The 10480-nt window shown below is 37.7% G+C and overlaps 1 protein-coding gene across 1 annotated transcript in view; it reads left to right on the top strand.

Annotated features, from left to right (window-relative positions):
- The first annotated feature begins 319 nt into the window (after positions 1-319).
- SALL1 (spalt like transcription factor 1) overlaps positions 320-10480 on the top strand; it is a 41017-nt gene continuing 30856 nt past the window's right edge. The window contains exons 1-2 of the mRNA XM_048959095.1: positions 320-2440; positions 8794-8970. The gene's annotated coding sequence lies outside the window, so the exon portion shown is untranslated. The remainder of the gene's footprint in view (positions 2441-8793; positions 8971-10480) is intronic.

The raw sequence follows: 10480 nt of genomic DNA, 5'->3' as shown, positions 1-10480 counted from the left end.
TCAACATTTGAAGCCCTGCTCAGACACACAGCTATTGTGAAGAGGAGTACTTTCAGATATCCATTTGATTGTGTTTGTGATGCTTGCTTTATTCAACTGTGCTCCAGGAAAATTAAAATGTAGTGCTATATAATAAGTATGGGAAGGTTAGCATTCACACTTTAGGGATAAAACATTTTGACAGTTCTATTCTACATTTGCATTTTAAAATTGTAATGCTTTTAATTAGACCCTATGTTTATGGTAGTTTCTCTTGTAGGCATTACTATTGTGAGACTGTTACCTTTCAGGGTCTGTTCTGGACTGCTTGTCTGTGGGGAAAAGCAAAAGCCTGCTGTTTCCATATACAAATTGTTTGCTGCTCCATCGTATGTCTCATTGTCTTTAATTTCTCTTTCTGCTCCACCTGTGTCACCACAGCAGAAGAATTTGGGTTTGTTTCTGAGGATTCATATGTGCAGGGTTAGGGAGGGACATAAATACAGTTCTATCTCACATGCTTGGTATATTTTTCTACTGATGCTCAAATTCTCAATTTTTGTTCACAGTAGAATCGCCAAGGGGACAGAGGCAGACATGGTCTGGAGAGAGACAGGAGATTCTGCCATGATATGCATTGCCTTTTTAGCTGTTGGATGTTTAAAGAAAGCACATACACTGCAGTGGTCGACATCCTGAGCTTACGAAAATGATCACTGACATAGGATTAAAAAACAACAACAAAAAAAGGCCAAATAGTCCCTAGACAGCCAGTCCCTACAGTCTTTGTGTAACTATTACTAGATTTACCCTGGGAAGGATATGGAGTTTGGTGGTACCAGAAATCGTGTGCAATGACTTCTCAGAGAGTGTATTCCTGCATTAGTCCCCATACTGTATCTCCAAAGTCCAGGAAATTCAACCACCCTCACAAACTGCTCTGAGGTGCTCATTTCCTTATCTTCCTTCAATTTTTGAAGCTGTTTCTTCTGACTCAGCAATAAATAGCAGATATTCAGATATCGCTGCATATTCAGATATTTGGTATGGAAGTCATGTTTTCTGATTGGGAAGGGGACAACCAGTAAATCCTCCCAGCACACCCAGATTGCATCTTGCATTTAAAATCATTAAAATCTGAATTATACAGAGGCTATGCAGCACTAGGGGTAAGTACATTGGCCTTTCATGTCTTATTATGTTGTTAATTAGTTAATGTTTGTAAAGCACTTTGAAGATGAAAAGCCCTATATAAGTTCTAAGTGTTATTATCTCTAGAGACCTGGGTTCAATTCAAAGGTGCCTAATTACATATGCCATAAATTAGACTTAATGAGTTGTGGAATCATGTGCTTTCTGTGATGCGTGCAGGTTTCTCAGATAGACCTTGGTCCTATAGCCTGCTGCTGTGCTTCTTTAGGTACACAGAGCTGTTATGAAAAATAACGCCAAAGAGAGCAGAAATTTTCTAGTAACAACAAGGTTATAGTTCAGTTCAGTTTAGAACTTAGTGAAGGAAATAACCAGGAGCTTTGCTCTGCTGTATCTAGGGCTTTTCCAGTAACCAATTTCAAACTGCTGAAGTTAGCGTGATTGTTTTCAGGCTATGGTGCAGACAGAATTCTAATTCTTACTTTAGCTCCATATCTGGGCTTACCACAGAGGAGCTGAGCAGTATGAGCATGACTGCTGTCCTAATAATGCCCTGAGATGTACCATCAGGGCTGGAGACGTTTCGGTGTTGGGTAACATTCACATGCAAAAGAAAAAGTTCCCATCTGTAGAGATACTATCATTGAATTTACAGCAAGCCCTTACAAGTGAGTAAAGTGCAAAAGGGGGAAGTAGCAGTTATAGGAAAATGTGGTTTCATTGGCTTTGCAGAGCTGAGAGTTTCTGTGTTATGTAACTTACATATTCTGTGGCGAAAAAGCTACAAAATTGGCCCCACTCAGGGCAGCTATCCAGCAGTGAGAGCAGAGAGGTTCTCCTGGTTCCTTCTGAATGAACAGAGTTCAGAGACACAGAAAACCAGTAGGATCATTCACTTGACCCAAAGCGGTTCCCCTGTGTTCTTGCAGCAGAACATTTTATCTTGGACCCTCTGCATGCTTAAAGGGAGAGGCAGGGTTTATTCGATGTACAAATATGTTAGAAGTGATTGTGTTCATTAGTACAACCTAAGTAGATTGGAAAAACCAATTAATAGCAATTTACTATAAGTGTCGCTAACTGACTTCTTGAAAGTATTTATCCTGAAATGAAAGTCATTTGATTTAGTTAATGTTTGTTATATATGCAGATCTTCCGGGGAAAATGTATTTTTGAGTACTCCAGACAATTGAAACTAGTGAGCACGCTGTCTGGAGAAAGCATCTGTAACCGCAGCCAAAAGAGGAACAAGATTTCCGACATTGTTTCAAGACATGTGTTTGAAGCATGGGTTCCCATCACTTTCGGAGTGAGTTGCAGACCATTTTTCTTTATATAGATTTAGACAAGACAAAGCAGTCCGGGATTTGTCTTGCTAATTGTCTTTGTGATTTCTCTGGAGGCTGTTTTCTTTTGCTTAGCTGGAATATGATCATTTCCTCAAGAAACTTTAAATGGGACCAAGCATTGTCTCAAACTTTTATTTTCTCTTTGGCCCAGTATTCATTCAATCTGCTCACATTTCTGCCTTCCTAAACAAATAGTCAAACCTTACACCTTAAATGCTGGAGTGCATATCCTTCAAAAACAAGATGTAATTTTGCTGAATATTTTTCATATATTATAATAAATAGGAACTTGAGATAAATGTCAGCTGGAGCTCCAGGCTGTGGTTAAGTGTTTTAATAGTATAGCAAACTTATCAACAAACTTTTCTTTCCCCACCCTGCCCCCTTCCCTTTTTGCAGTGAACAGATTTTTATCTGGCTGGCTTGTGACTTGGGGATTTTTACAAGCAGATTTCAGTACTTGTCCAATATTTTGAAATTTGAGTCTGAAAACAAAACAAAACAAAATCTTAAAACAATACAAAACAGTATTTTATACTGTATGTAATAACTGGGCATGTTTTTGACTTTCTGAAGTGCAAAGAGGATTCTGTTCTCTGACCTAATGCTCGCTATTTCACCAGAAATTACCAATCTGATTCATTTTTCAGTACTCCAATGCAGCATAGATAGCTGTGTAACTCCACTCAGCCACCAAATTGCAGGGAGCTGTAACACCCTCTTCATTTCTGTACTACTGTAGCCTTCTTCCAAAAACTGATCAGAGCACTTGCATTGCTATTATTTCATCTGGGCATCTTAAGTCTGTTTACATTCCTCCTCTGTTTTCCTGATGATAGTGACTGACATTAGCAGTATTACAATTATTGGTTAAAAATTAGCAAAGACACTATGCAAGGAAATGAGAAAGTTGTAAGCTTTAGCAGCTGCACCAAACTGTCTGTTAGAGAAACATCAGGCAGGAGGAACAACCTTACAACATTGTGAAAGCACTTTTTTTACAGCCAGACCTCCAACTCTGACCAGTGATAGCTGATAAGAGTGTGCTTTGAGAAAATAATTCAAGGGTTACAAGAAATATTAAATACATGTGCATATTTAGTGGTCAGCTAATATCCTATCTGATCACTTGGTAGTTGTGTTTGGTGACCCTCTGAAGAGTTTTACAAAAACAGTTCTCATCCTTTTGACTTGTGACTCCCCAAGTCCTTTTCCTGTTTTATGTCTGTAATTTAACAAAGCACTGATCTCTCTCACTGAAGATCTGACTGTGGAAGCACTGCTCATGAGGTATGGAAGACTTGTGGGTCATTCCTGCCTCCAGTTTCTTCTCCCTGTCTGCAGGCAAGGGGTTTTCACAGCCCAGCTGGCAGAATGGAAAGCACAGCAGTAAGTAGGGGGGTAAACCAAGATTTTATACTGAATTTTATTCTAGAATGGATAAAGAGCAACTGCCAATTCTGATAGAGTATTGTGCAAGTAAATGTGTGTTGTCATAAGTTTGTTGAGAGCTGATGTTTATTTCTATGGACCTGTGGATTTTGCTTTTGTGAAGCTATAAGATTTTCTGATGATCTGCTGCATGATTCATGAATTTTCTTTCTCTCTACAATCAAGATGTGGTGCAAAGGGGACAAAATCACAGACAAAATGCAAAACCAGTGGTTAGTTGGCTAAACTGTTGATCTTAGCAAGGAAAGAGAAAAAAGCACAAAAGGTCTTCAAAACTGTCAGCATCACTGTTGTAATATGATCAAGATTTTAAACATAATTTTTTTTCAAATTGTATCAGTTTTCTAGCGTTCAGTATTGCAGTAATATCCATGACAGTCCTGAGAAGAACAACTTAATGTTGAAGCATTAAGAATTGAGTTTGTAGATATTCAAGTTCAGAAGTGCTATTCTGACACCAAATATTTTAGTGTCGTGCAAACCTATTTTCACCTACGTATTCCTTCACCAAGTAGCTCTGTCATCTGTAGTGGAACAAGAGTGTGCCTCAGTTTAACTCTCAGGTCAGTAAAGCATTTCTATTCTGAACATTATTTGAGCTTTATTTAAGCATGTCATTTGATGAGACAGTGGTTTGATAAGCCTGGAGTTAACAACAGGCCAAAGTACTGTCCTGAACCAGAGTTTGATTTGACAATATGTAACAAAGTACGTGTGCACACCAACACTTGGATTCATACAATCATGCAATGGTTTGGATTGGAAGGGACCTTAAAAGCAGTTCCATTTCAACCCTGTGCCATAGGCAGTGACTTTTTTTTTTTCTTTTTTTTTTTCTTTTTTTTTTTTGCAAGGCGTTTTTCCCAAAGTCCCATCCAACCTGGTCTTGAATGCCTCCACGGGTGAGGCATCTACAGCTTCCCTGGGCAGGCTGTTCCAATGCCTCACCACCCCATAAGGAAAGAATTTCTCCCTTGTATCTAATCTAAATCTACCCTTTTGTTGTTTCAGTGTCCCTAAGTTTATTCCCTGTCCTATCACTAAAGTTTTAAAAGTGCTTTAAGAAGTAGTTTTAAATTGTGTAGTTTTAAACTATACAAGTGTAGCTGACAATTCTTTTCAAATTTCCTCAGGAAATAAGCAATGTGATTAATTCATAAGTACCTATAAGTATATCTGCTTTATTTCTATTGAGATCTTTATTGAGGTGGTCAAGTGGCATTGTTACCTTAAAAAGATACCAGAAAGGCTTAAAAACGAACAACTTCATAAAAGGATAAGGATTATTGTCATGTAAACTTCATCACATCAACTAACTGACATTATTTGTTCACCCCATACAGCAGTTGTTTGTAATCGTTATTTGTGTGGCATCTGTTTGGCACTTAAACTGTGCATATAACTGAGAAGAGCTGCATTATTAATCAAGAGAAACTGAGAAATGTAGTTGAGAATGCTAGATCAGGCAGGCAGATGGAATTATCTCCTGTGGCATTCACTGTTAAAAGAATTTACTTTTTTTTCTCTCCCTTCCTTATACATGCAAACAAGAAAGCAAACAAACACATTCTCCTAGTTTCACAAGAAAAGCATCTAGAAGTCAGAAATACCATAACCAGTGAAATAAACTATTGTTCAGTCTAGATTCCTAAGAGGAACCTTGGAATTACCCAAGATTACGTGGAGAGAAAAAACAAAACAAAACAAAACACTTTTTTTTTTGTGTTACTTTGCTTATAGTTGGTTTTATCCTAAAGAAAAATTAATGTTACACCCATCTGCATGCACTTAATCTTGGTCTTCCAGAATGTTCTTCTTGAGCTCATGATGAAAGCTACAATAATTCTTTGCCCTCACAGTATGAAAAGAAATAAAACAAGGGATTCAAAATGGACCAACTATTGCAAAACAAAACCTCAAAATCTCTTCTAAGCTACTTTTTGTTCAGCATATTTTATTACAAGTGAAAGGACTTATCACAAATATAAATGTTGAGAGCAAAACCATAATCTCAGTGTTTGCAGGATGGTGGTGAAGCAGTATTATCGTCTTTCCGATGTCACTACAGTGAAACTTTCCATTTCTGTCAATTATTTAAAATCAAGGGGTTTGGGTCTTGTTTGACAAAGATCTCAAACAGATGTGTAACTTTAAGCATCTAAGTTAAGCCTGTTAGCTTGAATGTGACAGTTAATATACTGATGTTAAGTATATCCTTAAAATCAGGAGCTCTTGGGTAGACATTTGGACTCATTAAAGGTGAAATAAATGTAAAAGTAAAGAAGATAAAACTGTAATACAGAATATATTAATATCACAAAACAGACTGAAGATATTGCCTCTCTCTGTTATTTGTTAGTAAAGCTGATGCACTTCTGTAATGGATAAAAAGGTCATCCATAAGAAAATATTCTGTTTCTTGTCTTACACAGAAAGTATTTTATATAAAATGGATATAAATTTGCTCAATCACTGTTTTAAAACCTAGGATCCTTGTACACTGAATAGCAATTTATGTGGCCCCATGGTATATCATCATATGTCCAAACAACTTGTGGGAAATAAAGGAAAGAGCTTTTTAAAGGCCACAGAGAGGTGATAGCTTGGAAAAAAAGCTAATTAAAGTATGTTTTTAAAATTGTGTTTTAAGATCTTTCATTAAAAAAACAAGCTTAATATAAAGTAAAATAGATCAAGGGTGTGCTAATGTCACTGCAGAGGCAGCACTCCAGTAGCAGGTTGCATATGGTTAAGTGATCCACGTATCACAGAATCACAGATTTGATTTGGCAAATGAAAACCTTATCTTACTCTAAGTCATTTTTACCATCTGGATTTGCATATACATATGATATCTGTTATATTAATTATATCTATTTTCACAGGTATAGACAGACATAGCCCAGAGTTGTGGCAGCCATTAATAGATCAGGCAAGCCTTTACAGCTGTGTTTTGATCAGCGGAAAGGTTTTTGGCACCCAAGAGCTGAAATCACCTTTTGGGTATGACAAGTGCATCGAAGTATCTAGCAAGTTAAAATCAAAGGTTTCTGTGAGGAGGGAGTAAGAACACCTACCACAAAAAATTAAGAGTAAAATAACCTTTAATAATCTCTACAATGCATGCTCAATTGTATGTATTGCATTTAATTGGGATTTAGCCATCCATCATTTGCTGGCTCATAAAGCTGATTTGTGCTCTTTCCTCCTGTCCCTCTTTCCTGGAGCTGCTGGCCTCTTTTCACCATGCCTTTCCCATAGGCACGTACAACTGGGACCTACACATTCTTTTGTCTCTTCCTTTGGAACGCTGCTTTTTATCACATGGGGAAAGGAGTTTTGTGAGCAGCTTTCTTTCTTCTTTATTGTTGAATGCCACTTATAAACTCTGTCACTAGACTCTTGGAAGGTATCTAAAATGCTAGACAAGGAAACAGGTATAATTCAGAGGAAAACTGACCTTGATTGAATAGGGTCAAAATGCTTCAACTACCTCTTTCATTTGAAACTCCTCATTTATAGACTCATGCTTCTTTCACCGTAGCTTGAGGGTTGACATAAATATATGTGGGATGTGTGTTAGTCTTAAAGATAGGAAACTCAGATTTAATGAATTCTGTGACTAATCAAACACTTTGTGTAAAACATGATTTCTTCCCTAGAGAGTTGTAAGACTGTAATTGTTGAGAACACCAAAATTTGTTTGTTTCTTTGTTTATTTTCAGAAAACCACTTTGGGCATTCCCCAGCTATTTACATGTAATAGACAAGTTAAAGCTCCAACTGCTAATTGCCAGGTCCAATTGCTTATGTTAATCAGGTTTCTGAGGAAACACAAAAGGTACTAACCTCTAAATTATCTGTCTAAAAAAATTGAACATCCCTCTTGGAATTTACACATGTAAGGCTATTCTTAAAAGCATTTGGAGGCTGTAAGCTACCAAAGATTTTTGAACAGAATTCTTGTGGTCATTTCCAGACTTCTCAGTACAAATGTTTCCGAGCTTTCTGCCGTTGACTGTCATCACAGGCCATTTCTGTTGAGTAGGCTGAGAACAGAGATTTACGAGAATATTTGATGAAGTTTTATACAGACTGTGTCCCAACCATTTATTTGCTACATTATGCACCTCTTTCAACCAAAAGCTGTTTGTTGTTATGGTAACCCATTGTAACGAGAGCCATGTGACCCATGAAAACCTTAGCTAGCCAACAAAGTTTGCAGTTTTCACGTACTTTTCAATGTTTCTGTTTTCATCTTGTTTAAACAGTATCTTTCTCATTGTCCAAACCACAGATGGCACAGGCCTCATTTTCTTTCTCTTCACTAAGGTTGATTTACACCCCATCAGCAGCAGAAAAAGACCTGAAAAACGTGTAGATGTGATTAGAAGCACTTTAGTATCCTTCGGAGCAGCAAAGAAGAGTCTTGAACTCCCTTCTACTTCTTTGCTAGGAAGAGCTTCTGCTAGGACTGGTGTGGATTGGGAGCCAGGAATCCTTTCTGTCTGATTCCTGGACTGCTGAAGAGCAGCTACACCAACGCCCTCACACAGGCGTTCACATTTATCTTAGGTTAGCACGTTCCTTTATTTAACTGTCTCTGATCTGACTATATCTGATCATTCCTTCATCTCATTTTCACTTAACCTCTTGACCTCTACACAGAGTAAGCATCCTATCAGATATCACCCAAGGGACCTTCTTTGCCCCCCACTCCCCCTTTCTCCACTCTTTCTCCAATTTAGGTGCTTTATGCTACTCCTGGTAATTTACCTGATTACATGGAAAGAGCTGTAGATCTTTTTATAATTGCTGTTTTACTTAAAACATTGATTCTTTAGCTCCTGTCTATTTTCAGGCCATCACACCTCACTGAAGGCTTCCCTGCTTTAATGAGCAACTCAGAAACCACAGAGACTGGAGGATGGAAGTCGTTGGATGTTGTTGTGTTTGAAAACAGCTCCATAGCATTCATAAGAGGATTCTTGGCACCTGCCTAGTTAAACTGGATGTCCAATGTTATCTCTCCAGGCAAGTAAGATTCTGGCAATCAGCGTAGTCCTATTTCACTTGTTCTCAGTCTTTTTGACACAAACACATTAATTCCCCAAGCTACATTGGCAGCTATAAGAAGTTCTTTCCTTTTTTTAATATGATTGATAATTTCTTTTAACCTTTTACTGCAGTTGCTGGGCTAGGTGATAGTTTCTCTGTTTGGATGTTAATCTCCAGCATGCAGTAGCACATCTTCCAATCACCTACTCATTCTGGAACTCATTTGTAATATGTTGCCACTTAATTTACAACTGCCTATCAACCTCCACCAAGCACTATCCCTACAACATATAATGTCATTCTTCCAACACTTCTACTGTCAAAGGTCAAATAAAACAAAACATTGCCTAGTACAAAAAGTCCTTCTAGTTTAGCACAGAAAGAATAGCAGCCCTTGGGCAGAATTTGACTCTATCATTTCATATGATGTGCTGGAAAGAAATACATTCTGGAAAAAGTGCCGATAATTAAGGTTCCCTGATTCAACGCAGGAAGTGTGTTGAAATGTACAGGCAAAAAAAAATGTCATCATTGTTTTAACTTCCGATTTTTCAGGGAGGAAAAAAAAAAAATTGCTTGAGGAGACAGATATGAAAACAAAGAGACCTCCCAGGCTGACTTGAAATATGTTCAAACTACACATCCATTCTCTGCTCCCTAGAACCCAGTAAATATTTCTTTGGCCCCACAAAATATTTTAGTTTGAACCCAGGAAACCTCAGATTGACCTTGGAAATAAGATTCCTGATTTTCAAAGTAAATTTCTCAGCTACACCACTGGAGGAGTTACACTTTTCTGACTGAAACATATAAAACTTGTCTCTCTTGGCAAATGGGGTAAGAAGCTGGTTGTTTTCCCAATTAACTAACCATAGGCACAATCAAAATCTTTTTCTCAACTTTTATAACCCAATACAATGCTGGTGGCAAGGTTAAAATACCTTTTCTAGTCCATTAGGGCCAGGGTTAAGCCAGTGTAAAGTAGTAGTGTCTGTCTCAGTGGATATACACTGGCCTATCCTGCTGAGCATCTGGTGCATGTCTCTATAGAGATTTTGTTCTGTCTTCTCATCGGGTTGTATTGGATGCTTTAGCAGCATTTGATCCTATAGTGTCCTTTTAGCTTACCTTGAATCCCCTTTGAGATTTTAGATTACATATGTCTGGATTTGATTAGCTTTGTCAGTTTGTTTTCTTCTGATGTTTTTCTCCTCTGCCAGCTTTTTTTTAACTCTTCTCTCACCCGAGACAAGATCTCATGCTCTGATTCTTTTGAAAAAGTCTGTGACATTATTTTCTGGTGGTGTTGCTTCCTGGATCTGGTTATCAGTTATCTGTATGAAAGTGTAAGCTCTTGTTCCTCATGGAATATAAGGATAGGAGAAGTCTTAAATTCCTCTTATAAAACTGGTTGGTGTCTATCAACTAATGCTGAAAAGCATGACCACAGCCTTTCTTTTGACTTCGTAGCTGCTTCTGAGATGTCAGAC

Source organism: Lagopus muta, chromosome 12, assembly GCF_023343835.1.
Source record: "Lagopus muta isolate bLagMut1 chromosome 12, bLagMut1 primary, whole genome shotgun sequence".
NCBI lineage: Eukaryota > Metazoa > Chordata > Aves > Galliformes > Phasianidae > Lagopus > Lagopus muta.
Note: the sequence above shows the minus strand (reverse complement) of the source record. Positions and strands in the feature narration are given on the sequence as shown.